Raw genomic sequence first — 9,571 nt, forward strand, 5'->3', positions numbered from 1 at the left:
GTTGCATAGGACACAAGCTCTCAGGGAGTGTGTGGCTGCAACTATTACAGGTCTTTGCTGTTGTTGTCATTACAATGGTGTTATTAGCGGCTCTGCACTTCCTACCACGGACTCAGCAGTGTGTGATCACCAGTGTCTTGTTCCCCGGAAATGAGGACACATGCTAGTTCTCTGGTGAAGAAAACTTCATCTGAAAACTCTCTCTTCTACGATATTCTCTAGAGACCCATGAGTTATGTAATGGGCGAGGGAAGTTTTGTCTGGTCAGCTCACTTAATGGTAAGGTTAGCAATGGTCCCCTGGTAACCCCTTCATTGTAACTGGACTTTACTAAGCTAGCTGTCCTTAAGGGAAATCTAGTTTCTACCAAGAAACCATTAAACGCCTAATTGAGAAAAGGGTCTCTGGGTTTCCAGGCCACATCCCCTCTCTGCCAAGTCCTCAGTGTTCTGGGCTTTGGTCTGTTGTGCCCATTTAGTATCTTAACTCTATTTCACCTTTGATTTTTATAACTCCCTCCTTTTCCCCCTCTTGCTGTGTTCTGTCTCTTCTCTCTCCAAGGGAGACCCTCTGAGGCTTTTCTGTACCAGGACGGGCAAGTAGACTTAAGACATGGAGCATCAGTGGGAAAAAAAACCTACTGCATAAAAGAAATCAATGCAGCCTGAGCTGGTGCATGTGCGGTCCACTCCCATCTTGCTGGACTGTTTTCTTTTTGAAAAGGTGACAGCTGGCGGGAAGGGGAGACCGACCAGAAGAACTTGATCTGGTTACCTTCATTCAGTAGGCTGTGGAGAAGGTTTGAGACGAGCTTTTGTGTCTCACAACTGGCAGATGGACAGTGTACACTGTGCGAGTGGGCAGTCCCTCCCTGTGACAGACCCCTGAGCTCTGATTGGGTGAGAATCTAATTGGGTTGATCCTCCAAGGGCCTTGCAAGGCATCAAGAGTTTAATTTCTAAGCAAATGATGAGCTGCCCCATGGTGTTGGTGAAATGGCAGTTATGATGGCTGCTGTTTACTGAGCACTTACTATGTGCCACACCCCAGGCCGACTGAACACAGTCTCAGTTTTCCAGAACAGCCCATGAGGTAGGTTGTGGCATTTCCATTTTGCAAAGGAGAGAATTAGGATTCAGCTAGTTTTGATGTATTTGTGGGAGGAGGGGAGTTCCATGTCCTTCTATTCCATCATCTTGATCTCTCCCCGCAAGATTCAGATAGTTTTCACGACTTTTCCAAGATCCAACAGTAAATGACAAAGTTGGAATTTGATTCACATCTCCGTTGACTAGATTCTGATCTCCATGACTCCCTTATTTTCCTTTGCCCCCCATCCCTCCCTCAGCTAAAACACTGGGAAGCTGCAACTATATTCAGAGTTGTATTTATTGTAGATGCGATGGCTCTGTTTTAATTTTTGGGGATCATTTAGGCCTGGGTTATGGACAAAGACTGGCATAGAACTCAGTGAAATTTAGCACCATCTCTGCAGACCTGGATCTTCCTCTGTGCCCAGTTTGGGTAGCAAATGCTATGGCCCTCACTCCCCTCCACCCCTCCCCCTGCCCACCCCACATCATGTCCTATGGCAAGGGCTCTGAAAACGTTCATGGGATCTCTGTCCTACCATCTCAGACTGTGTGCAATCCTTGAGAAACTTGGGAGAAAAAGTATTTGGTTAGTGGGTGGCCAGAAAAAAATTGATATATATATTTTTAATATTGACTGAAGTGACAGTTGGGGAACTGGCTCTTGAGAGAGCTCTAACATGTTTCAAAACTTGGCAGTTAGCCCTGGCGTGAGCTAGTTAATCAGGAACGATCTTCATCCTCACTGCCTTTCACAGCCTCCCCTTGGAGAAAAGATAGATAAGGAAGACTTGGAGATCTAGAGTGCTGCAGCTTGATCTCGATGCAGTTTGAGGGGAAATAGGAAAGGTGACTCGTGATTTATTATTTCAGATCCTCCCTTTAAAAAAGTGTTGTGAAAGATTTGACAAATAGTGATGACTCCCCTTTAGGAATTTTCGTTTAATCATAGACGCAGCAAAGCAGAAGAATAGAAAACTTGCGTGACTGAGCAGCATTTAATTTTGTTGGAAACTGGCTCGATCACCCTGGTTGTAGGAAGAGACAGCCTTGGGCAGTCTTCACGTGGCAGGAAACCGGGAGCATCGGGGCCTGATGGACACCTGATACCATGTAAATAGAATCCACAGAAGCTTCTCTAGAGGGGCTTTCTAGAGCTAAGGTCTGGCTGTTTGCAGACAGGTTTGCTCCTGTCTGGACCCCAGCATCCTGTGTTAACACACCTGGCTGCGGCCTCCCATCCTTCCCTGCTGTAGGTGTGAGGGCTTGTTTGTTTAAACCTTGATGAGCACTGCTTGGAAAAACAAAACAACACACTCACTTGTCTGGGCATAGAATATTCTTCCTGAATTGTTGTCCTGCCCATTGGCCCAGAGGCACTCTGGGTGGGGCGAGTTTCGGGGTTGGTTTGGGGAGTTTCAGGAATGGGCTCTGGGCTGGGTCTGTCAGGTGGGGGTTGCTCTCGGCTGTCGTCATTCTGGAACGTCTGAGGGTCACGGAGCATCCCCCTTAGATGACTGCGGGGTTGTTAGGTTCTGGCCCTGCCACTTTCTCCCATGAGGGCGGACACAGCTGGATAGGCATTTACCCTAAGCCTAGCCCTAACCCTGCAGGATGGGAGGGAACCCTCATCGGGGTTGTATTCTCACCTGGACACCTGAAAAATCACCGGTTGGATGGGGTCCCTGCTTGGTGGTGACCGCCTCCCATCAGCGGCTGCCTGTTTCCGCGTCTTCGTCCCTCCCCAGCCGTCACCCCGTGTTGATGTTGCCATCGGATGAAGGTGGTGTGCCCAGGGCCTGGATGGAAGCAGACCTTTGGAAACCCCGCGTTTGTCACCTGTGGTGATTGACTCTAAGCTGGCTACCCAACCTCCTTTACCGCAGCTTGGTGTACAATTCCCTGTAGCACACAGGTTGTTAGAAGAAACATGTCAACAAAATACGCTGAAGGTCTGGCCTGGTTCTTTCCCTCTAATCACAGCTGTTGGTGATAGGATCGCATCACTCTTTAAGGAGCTGGCACGGGGCGGCCAGAAAAATCAGTGCCTGCTGCCCTGTCTCCCCCCTCGGTGCTCGGGGGGCGGGGGCGAGCCCATTCCTGCTGGGACCACGACAACATTCTGTCTTTCTTGGAGGCAACGTGCACCAGAGCCACTTGGTGGCCGTGTTAAATTGGATTGCTGGGTCCCACCCCCGGAGTCTGATTCGGGAGGGCTAGGTTGGGGCCCGAAAATCTGCATTTCTGACAGGTTCCCAAATTCCCAAGTTCCCAGTGTAATGGCTGGCCCAGCGCCCACACTAAGAGAATCACTGCTCTGTGTATGGGGAGGAGCAGAAGCCTTAGATTTGAGCAGAGCTGGGTTTAAAAGCTACAGCACTGGGGCTTCCCTGGTGGCGCAGTGGTTGAGAGTCCGCCTGCCGATGCAGGGGACGCGGGTTCGTGCCCCGGCCCGGGAAGATCCCACATGCCCCGGAGCGGCTGGGCCCGTGAGCCATGGCCGCTGAGCCTGCGTGTCCGCAGCCTGTGCTCCGCGGCGGGAGGGGCCACGGCAGTGAGAGGCCCGCGTACCGCAAAAAAAAAAAAAAAAAAAAGGCTATAGCACTTACTTAATTTTGAGACCTTGAGAGGTTTTTCTTAATTTCCCCAAGTCTTAGTTGACTCAGTTTTAAGAATGGAATGACACCTAGTGGAAGATATTTTTAGAGAATTAGGGGACAAAGCTGGCACAGAGTAGGCTTTCAGGAATTGCCTGATCCTCGGCTGACCTGAAGTGTGCGTGCAGTGGTCCCACAGGTGGGCAGAAGGGCATCTGGTCTCTTTAGCCAAGGGCTGGGCTTGAGGCTTCTGTGAACATAACCAAGCTAATGGGAGTCGAGGAGGTGCCACCAGAATTAGACACTCTGCTTCCCTGTGGAGCAGCTCCCCAGAGGAAGCCTGGGAATGCTCATGGCCAGATGGGATCAACACTTCCTGACTTGCCCGATGGCAGGAACTGTGTCCTATTCATTTGTGTGTCTGTGCCTCACACTGCAGCCCCAAATCTCCAAACCCATAACCTCTCTTACACCTGGGCTGTTGGAGGAAATCTCCCAACCGCGATGTCTCTAAACATTTCAGGGTCCTAAACCTCACCTGTGTTCTTCATGCGCTCATTTTAGTGTCTTAAGAAACTAAAGTCACGTTGTTTTAAGTCAACTGTCCCAAGATTTCATTTTTCTCCCCCAATCCATTATCCTCCTCCTTGTTATTGCAAAGATGATCTTCAAAGTGAGTATCTGGTATGGAAAAAAAAATCAATACATAAATGTTAAATTATATGCCTCGTTATTATCTAAAACAAAATTATATATATCATTAAAACTATTGGTGGAAAAACCCAAACGAACTTTCTGGCCAAGCCAATACTTTCATAGAGATCTGACTGGTGGCGCTAATCATTTATCATATAATTTCCAAATAAGTTGTGCATTTTTAAGACTTGTTTAATGTAGTGGTCACTGAGTGATGTGTTTCTCTGAGCCATGATTTGCTTTGGGAACAATAACAAACTTTTCTTGGACAATATTCCTATCAAAACATTTAAGTGTGGGGGGTCCTTAAACTATGGCTCACTGCCTGTTTTTATAAATAAAATTTTGTCACACAGCTGTGTGTGTATTTGTTTATGTACAGAGATTGGCCCTCAAAGCCTTTTAAAATATTATTTGGCCCTTTACAGATAAAGTTTACAGGAGTTTCTGCTTCTAGTCATAGGGCCCATATGGTACTTTTGCCACCAGAGGGCGCTAAGTGTCCTGTTTGCTTATCACAGCCAGAGGCCCATCTGGACACACTGGCTTCCTGCAGGGGCTGAACTCAGAGAGCCTGCACCTTGGTCCCCGCCTCTGACAGTACAGCCTTCCTGCCACTTGCTCTGCCAACGTGGGATGCTCTGGGACATGAGTCCCAGGGCCACCCCTTCTCAGAATGCTCAGGGGCTAGGACAAACCCTTGGTGCCCTTCCTGGGCCCCATGACCATCCTAGGCCTGGCTGAACAATATCGTTTTCTGTGACTTGTTGTCTCCACAATTGAAATTATTTAGCATCCTGCAGGAAGAGTTACAATATTTAAAAAATTGGAAAGGCAGCGTATTTAGATACCTGAATGCCTGCCTTATTTTATGGGGGAAAAGGCAGGCTTTCCCATTCCCCACTAGGGGCGCCCACTGGGCATCCATGCTGGGCTCTCCTTTCCCCAGACCCCACTCCCTGGTCACAATCTGCTCTCCTTAGCCTCTCTCCTCACTTTGCTCCATCAATGACCCACTTTGCCCCTTAACTTCAGCTGCTTCTATAAACTTATTTAAATCGTATCCTAAGTAAGCAATAAACCTTGATCTTAAGTCCCCTCCATAACTACCTGTTTCCTCTTTTCTCTGCCAAGTTTCTTGAAAAAGAGGTCTAGTCTTGCTCTCCCTCCTTCTAACCCCCCCACCCTTTCCACCCAGTTCCGTGGGCACTTCCTCCAACACGCTGTGGAAAGTGCTCTGATCAGCTCACCAGACCTCCATGTTGCCATATTCAAGGGACATTTTCCCCAGCTTTATTGAGATATAACTGACATATTGTGTAAGTTTACGGTGTAGCATGTGTTGACGTGATACACTTATATTTGCAAAATAATGACCACCGTAGCATTAGCTCCCACGCCGGTGGACATTTTGATTCATCGCTTGTGTTTCTAGACCCGTCGGCTCTGCTGGCTTTGGCTCTGTGGACAGCCCCCGCCTCCTCGCAACTCCCATCCATGCTTTTTCCAATTATTTTTATTGCAAATCAACTTATGAAGGAAACTTCTGCGTAGTAACCCAGTATGGGTTACTCAGCTGAAACTAACCTTTCCCAACACAGTCCTTATCCTTGACTATATGCAAGAACTCTAATAATTCCAGTTTCCTTCTTCTTCAGTGCTGGTCACAACCAAGTAATTGATTTCATAACCCAGTAATGGGTCCAATTCTGTAGCTTGAAGCCCATGCCTTTGCCTCCCCTGACTCTCTTTTCTCTGCTTTTCCTCACATCTCTCACCATCCTCCTTGGTCCCTTGGAGGGGTCCCTTGGTCCCTCCTTGGTGTTTTCTGATGGTCTCAGCATTCTGCCTTCAGCTTTCTCTTCCTTACGTATGCGTTTTCCCTAGGTGGTCCCATCTTTCCTCTTCATGCTGCAGACTGCAAAATCCGTTTCCACTCCAGACCTGCACACTGTACTCCTGCAGGAAATGATGTCGGCCCCAGATTCGATTCCCAGAGCCCTGCCCTGGGTCAGGTCAGGGGAGACTGGTCATCGGGTTGAAACAACCTGGGGCTGATCTAGGACAAAGCCACCAGCAAAACCAAAATAAAAAGCCATCTGGGTTTTTCTGCGTGGACCTTAGACAGAGCCAGCGCTCTCCATTGTAGAGTTCCCCAGTTTCTCTTCCCTATGTTTCTCATTCCCTGCTCTTTTGTTAGAAGTAAGCCGCTAAGCCCAGCACGCACTCTAGGGGACTCGTCTGGCTTTATCATCAGTAGAAGAAGAGATAATAGCTCTCCTTTACTGAGTGACTGCCATTATGTTTCAGGCACTATCCAGGCTGCAGAACACACACTAGTTCAATTCAGTTTTAATTCCCACAACACTCGGAGCTTGGTGGTCTTATCCACATTTGAATGACTAAGACACTGAGGCATAAATAGATAACTGACTTGCTCACGGTGGCAGCTCTTGTGCCTGAACCAGGCCTGTTCGATTCCTCCAATGGTCACTTGCAAAGGCAGTCCCAGCCCCAGTGCTTGCAAAACTCTTCAGCTCAAAAGCCAAATTGGGGTTGGTGCTGACAGAAAGTCAGAGAGAGACACAGAAATACAAGCTACTCCAGCACGGCCTCTTGATTGGTCCCCCAGGTCAGGCTCCTGGCCAATCAACTGCAGCGGGGGCAGGGGCGGGGGCGGGGGCGGGGGTGGGGGCGGGGGTGGGGGGAGTCCAGTTGAATAAAAATGGCGGAGGGTGATGAAGCCCCTGGAAGCTTCTTACACTTGATTGGCATCTGTGGTTCAACTGGTAGGAAGTTGTGTGGGAGGGAGCGGGGGAGGAAAGAAGGGGAAGGTGAGGTGTAGTGGGTGTTTGTGACGTGGGTGTGGTGAGGAAGGGGTGGTGATGAGAGGAGATTGGGCTTGGAAACAGAGCACATGGGGGAGGTAAAGAGATTGGTTCCAGAAGAAGAGGAAAGGCATTTGCCTACTTGACAGGCCTGTTGTGAAAACTTCTGAAGCAGAAATGTAGTTTCATGGTATCTAGTGAACTTTTGGAAGAGAGATACGATGTTATCATGGAATAAGAATCGCAGGTGGGTGTTCCCCACATATTAAAGATGCCAGGGAAAAGCCTACCCGAAATGGGCATTTTCAGTGGCGACCCCCATTTTCCCCACCACTGGACGCTCTGTTGGGCCAGGCTTCCCCATTACATTTATGCATTGTATCGAGTTAACCTCTGCCTGCCTCTCAGTCTAACAGTATTTCAGCCTAAGAAATTGAGGATTTTCCAGAGCTACGGCTGAGATAAACTCCCCCGTTCACTTTCTAGACGCAGCCCATCTTTTGAGAGTTGCACAGCGTGTAGGCACTGTTTCTATTCCTGTGGGTGCCTGGTACTCTGACTTTTACTGTCTGAAGTCGTTTCTTTACCATCTTTGAATGGCAAACAGGGAAACTAGATGACGGCGTGAAGACAAACTAGAAACCACTTTACTTCTGGTTTGCTTTACTGTTGTTGTGATTCCCCAGGTCACTGGCTCTGAGACGGAGATTTGCGTGCAGGAGATTTGCTGGGAAATGTTCTCTGTGGCAACCGTTGAAGGGAGTGTGAAAAGCAGGACTGGGCGTCTGGGGAAGCCAAACAGCAAGGCCACTGGGGCAGAGACTTCAGCCTGTCTGATGGGAGCTTGGGAGCCCAAGTGAAGCAGGAAGGTGGCCTTTGCACCCATGACCAGTAATTAATGTGGCCTTCAGTGGAGGTCAGCTCCTGGGTTGGGGTGGGGACCCACGGGCAGACATCAGCGGCCAACTCACTGGACAGTTGGGCTGGCAGCACCCCACCTCTGAATGAGCATCTGTGCTGCCCGCTCTGCAGATGTTGTGTCCACACCAGCAATCTTAAATATCTGGTTATTGTCTGGGTATTTGTTCAATTTCAAATTTTCTCCTAGGATTCATTTTTTTAAAAAATATTATTTATTGTATCTTGTGGCAAGAGATTAGGAAATTATTGACTTCTTAAACAACACTGTATCCTGACTCCAAATGCCCAAAATTGTCTTCTGAACGTGAAGCACATCGTTTATATTTTTTCTCATCTTTCTGGTTCTTAATCCCAGGAGAGCCTTCACTGTCTTCTACATCGTGAATTAGGACTAAACCACTCAGGATACAATTTGTCAGTAATGGTTTTAGCTAATCAAAGGGCTGGAGAGGTTGGATTCTTTTACTTTTTTCTTAGGGAATATTTAAAACGTAGTTGTACAAAATGGCAAATAGTCCATGACCTCCTGCTTCCTTGATTTGCTGAAGTCTCCGTTTCTCCATCACCAACCGAAAAAATCCAAAGTCAATGTGGGTGCTCAGCGTCCAGTGAGAGATTGGCAGGAGAACAAAAGGCTCCTTATTACTCCGCTAAAAAGGTTTAAAAGGGCCAATGGCCACTTTGATTTTTATCCAATATACAGTTATATTTTATGTGCATTTCAAAAAATACTATATAAAGTTGTCTCATTTTATGCAAACACAAAAAAATTGCCTCAGGGAGCCCCAGTCTGAGGGGAGACACAGCCCTGACTCAGGGAACCCCAGTTATCCTTAGAAAGAGTTGGAATTTGCTGGGGCTCTCCCCTCTCCCAGTAGCCCCCACCCAGGTGTCTGCCCCCTCCTCAAGGCCTGCAGGAGGGTCTTCAAAGGGACCCACTCCAGACATCTAGGTCTGGGCCTCTTAGTCTCAAAGTCTAAGTAGGTGGAAGAGGGGCCCTCCTGAGAAAGCTCAGTCCAGAAACCAGCTGGACAGCTGAGTTAAGGAGAGCTGCTTTGGGGTAGGGATGGACCAGACTTCCCAGAGCTTATCATTAGTTTTCTCCTGCTGAGATGGGGGTGCAAGTGTGAGACACAGCCTGAGGTCCCCTGAAGGGACCCAATGGGCCACCTGGCGGGGCTGACATGGCTCAGCAGAGAGAAACTAAGGATGGGAAGGGCTCCTAGGAGCTTGAGGATGGAGACGCTTGTGTTAGGGTGGAGAGAACTACAGGGGAAGGTCCACATTGACGATGGGGGTTCCCAAAACACATACACAAGCACCAGGGAGGGGGACAGTCAGCTTTCCCCATGGCCGGGCCCAGAGGGCATGAAGCCAGACATCAGTGCCGGTCAGGGGAATACTTTCCTTCCTCCTGACCCCATCCTCTTCTTCTCAC

Source organism: Grampus griseus (assembly GCF_964374135.1).
Source record: "Grampus griseus genome assembly, chromosome: 10".
Taxonomy (NCBI): Eukaryota; Metazoa; Chordata; class Mammalia; order Artiodactyla; family Delphinidae; genus Grampus; species Grampus griseus.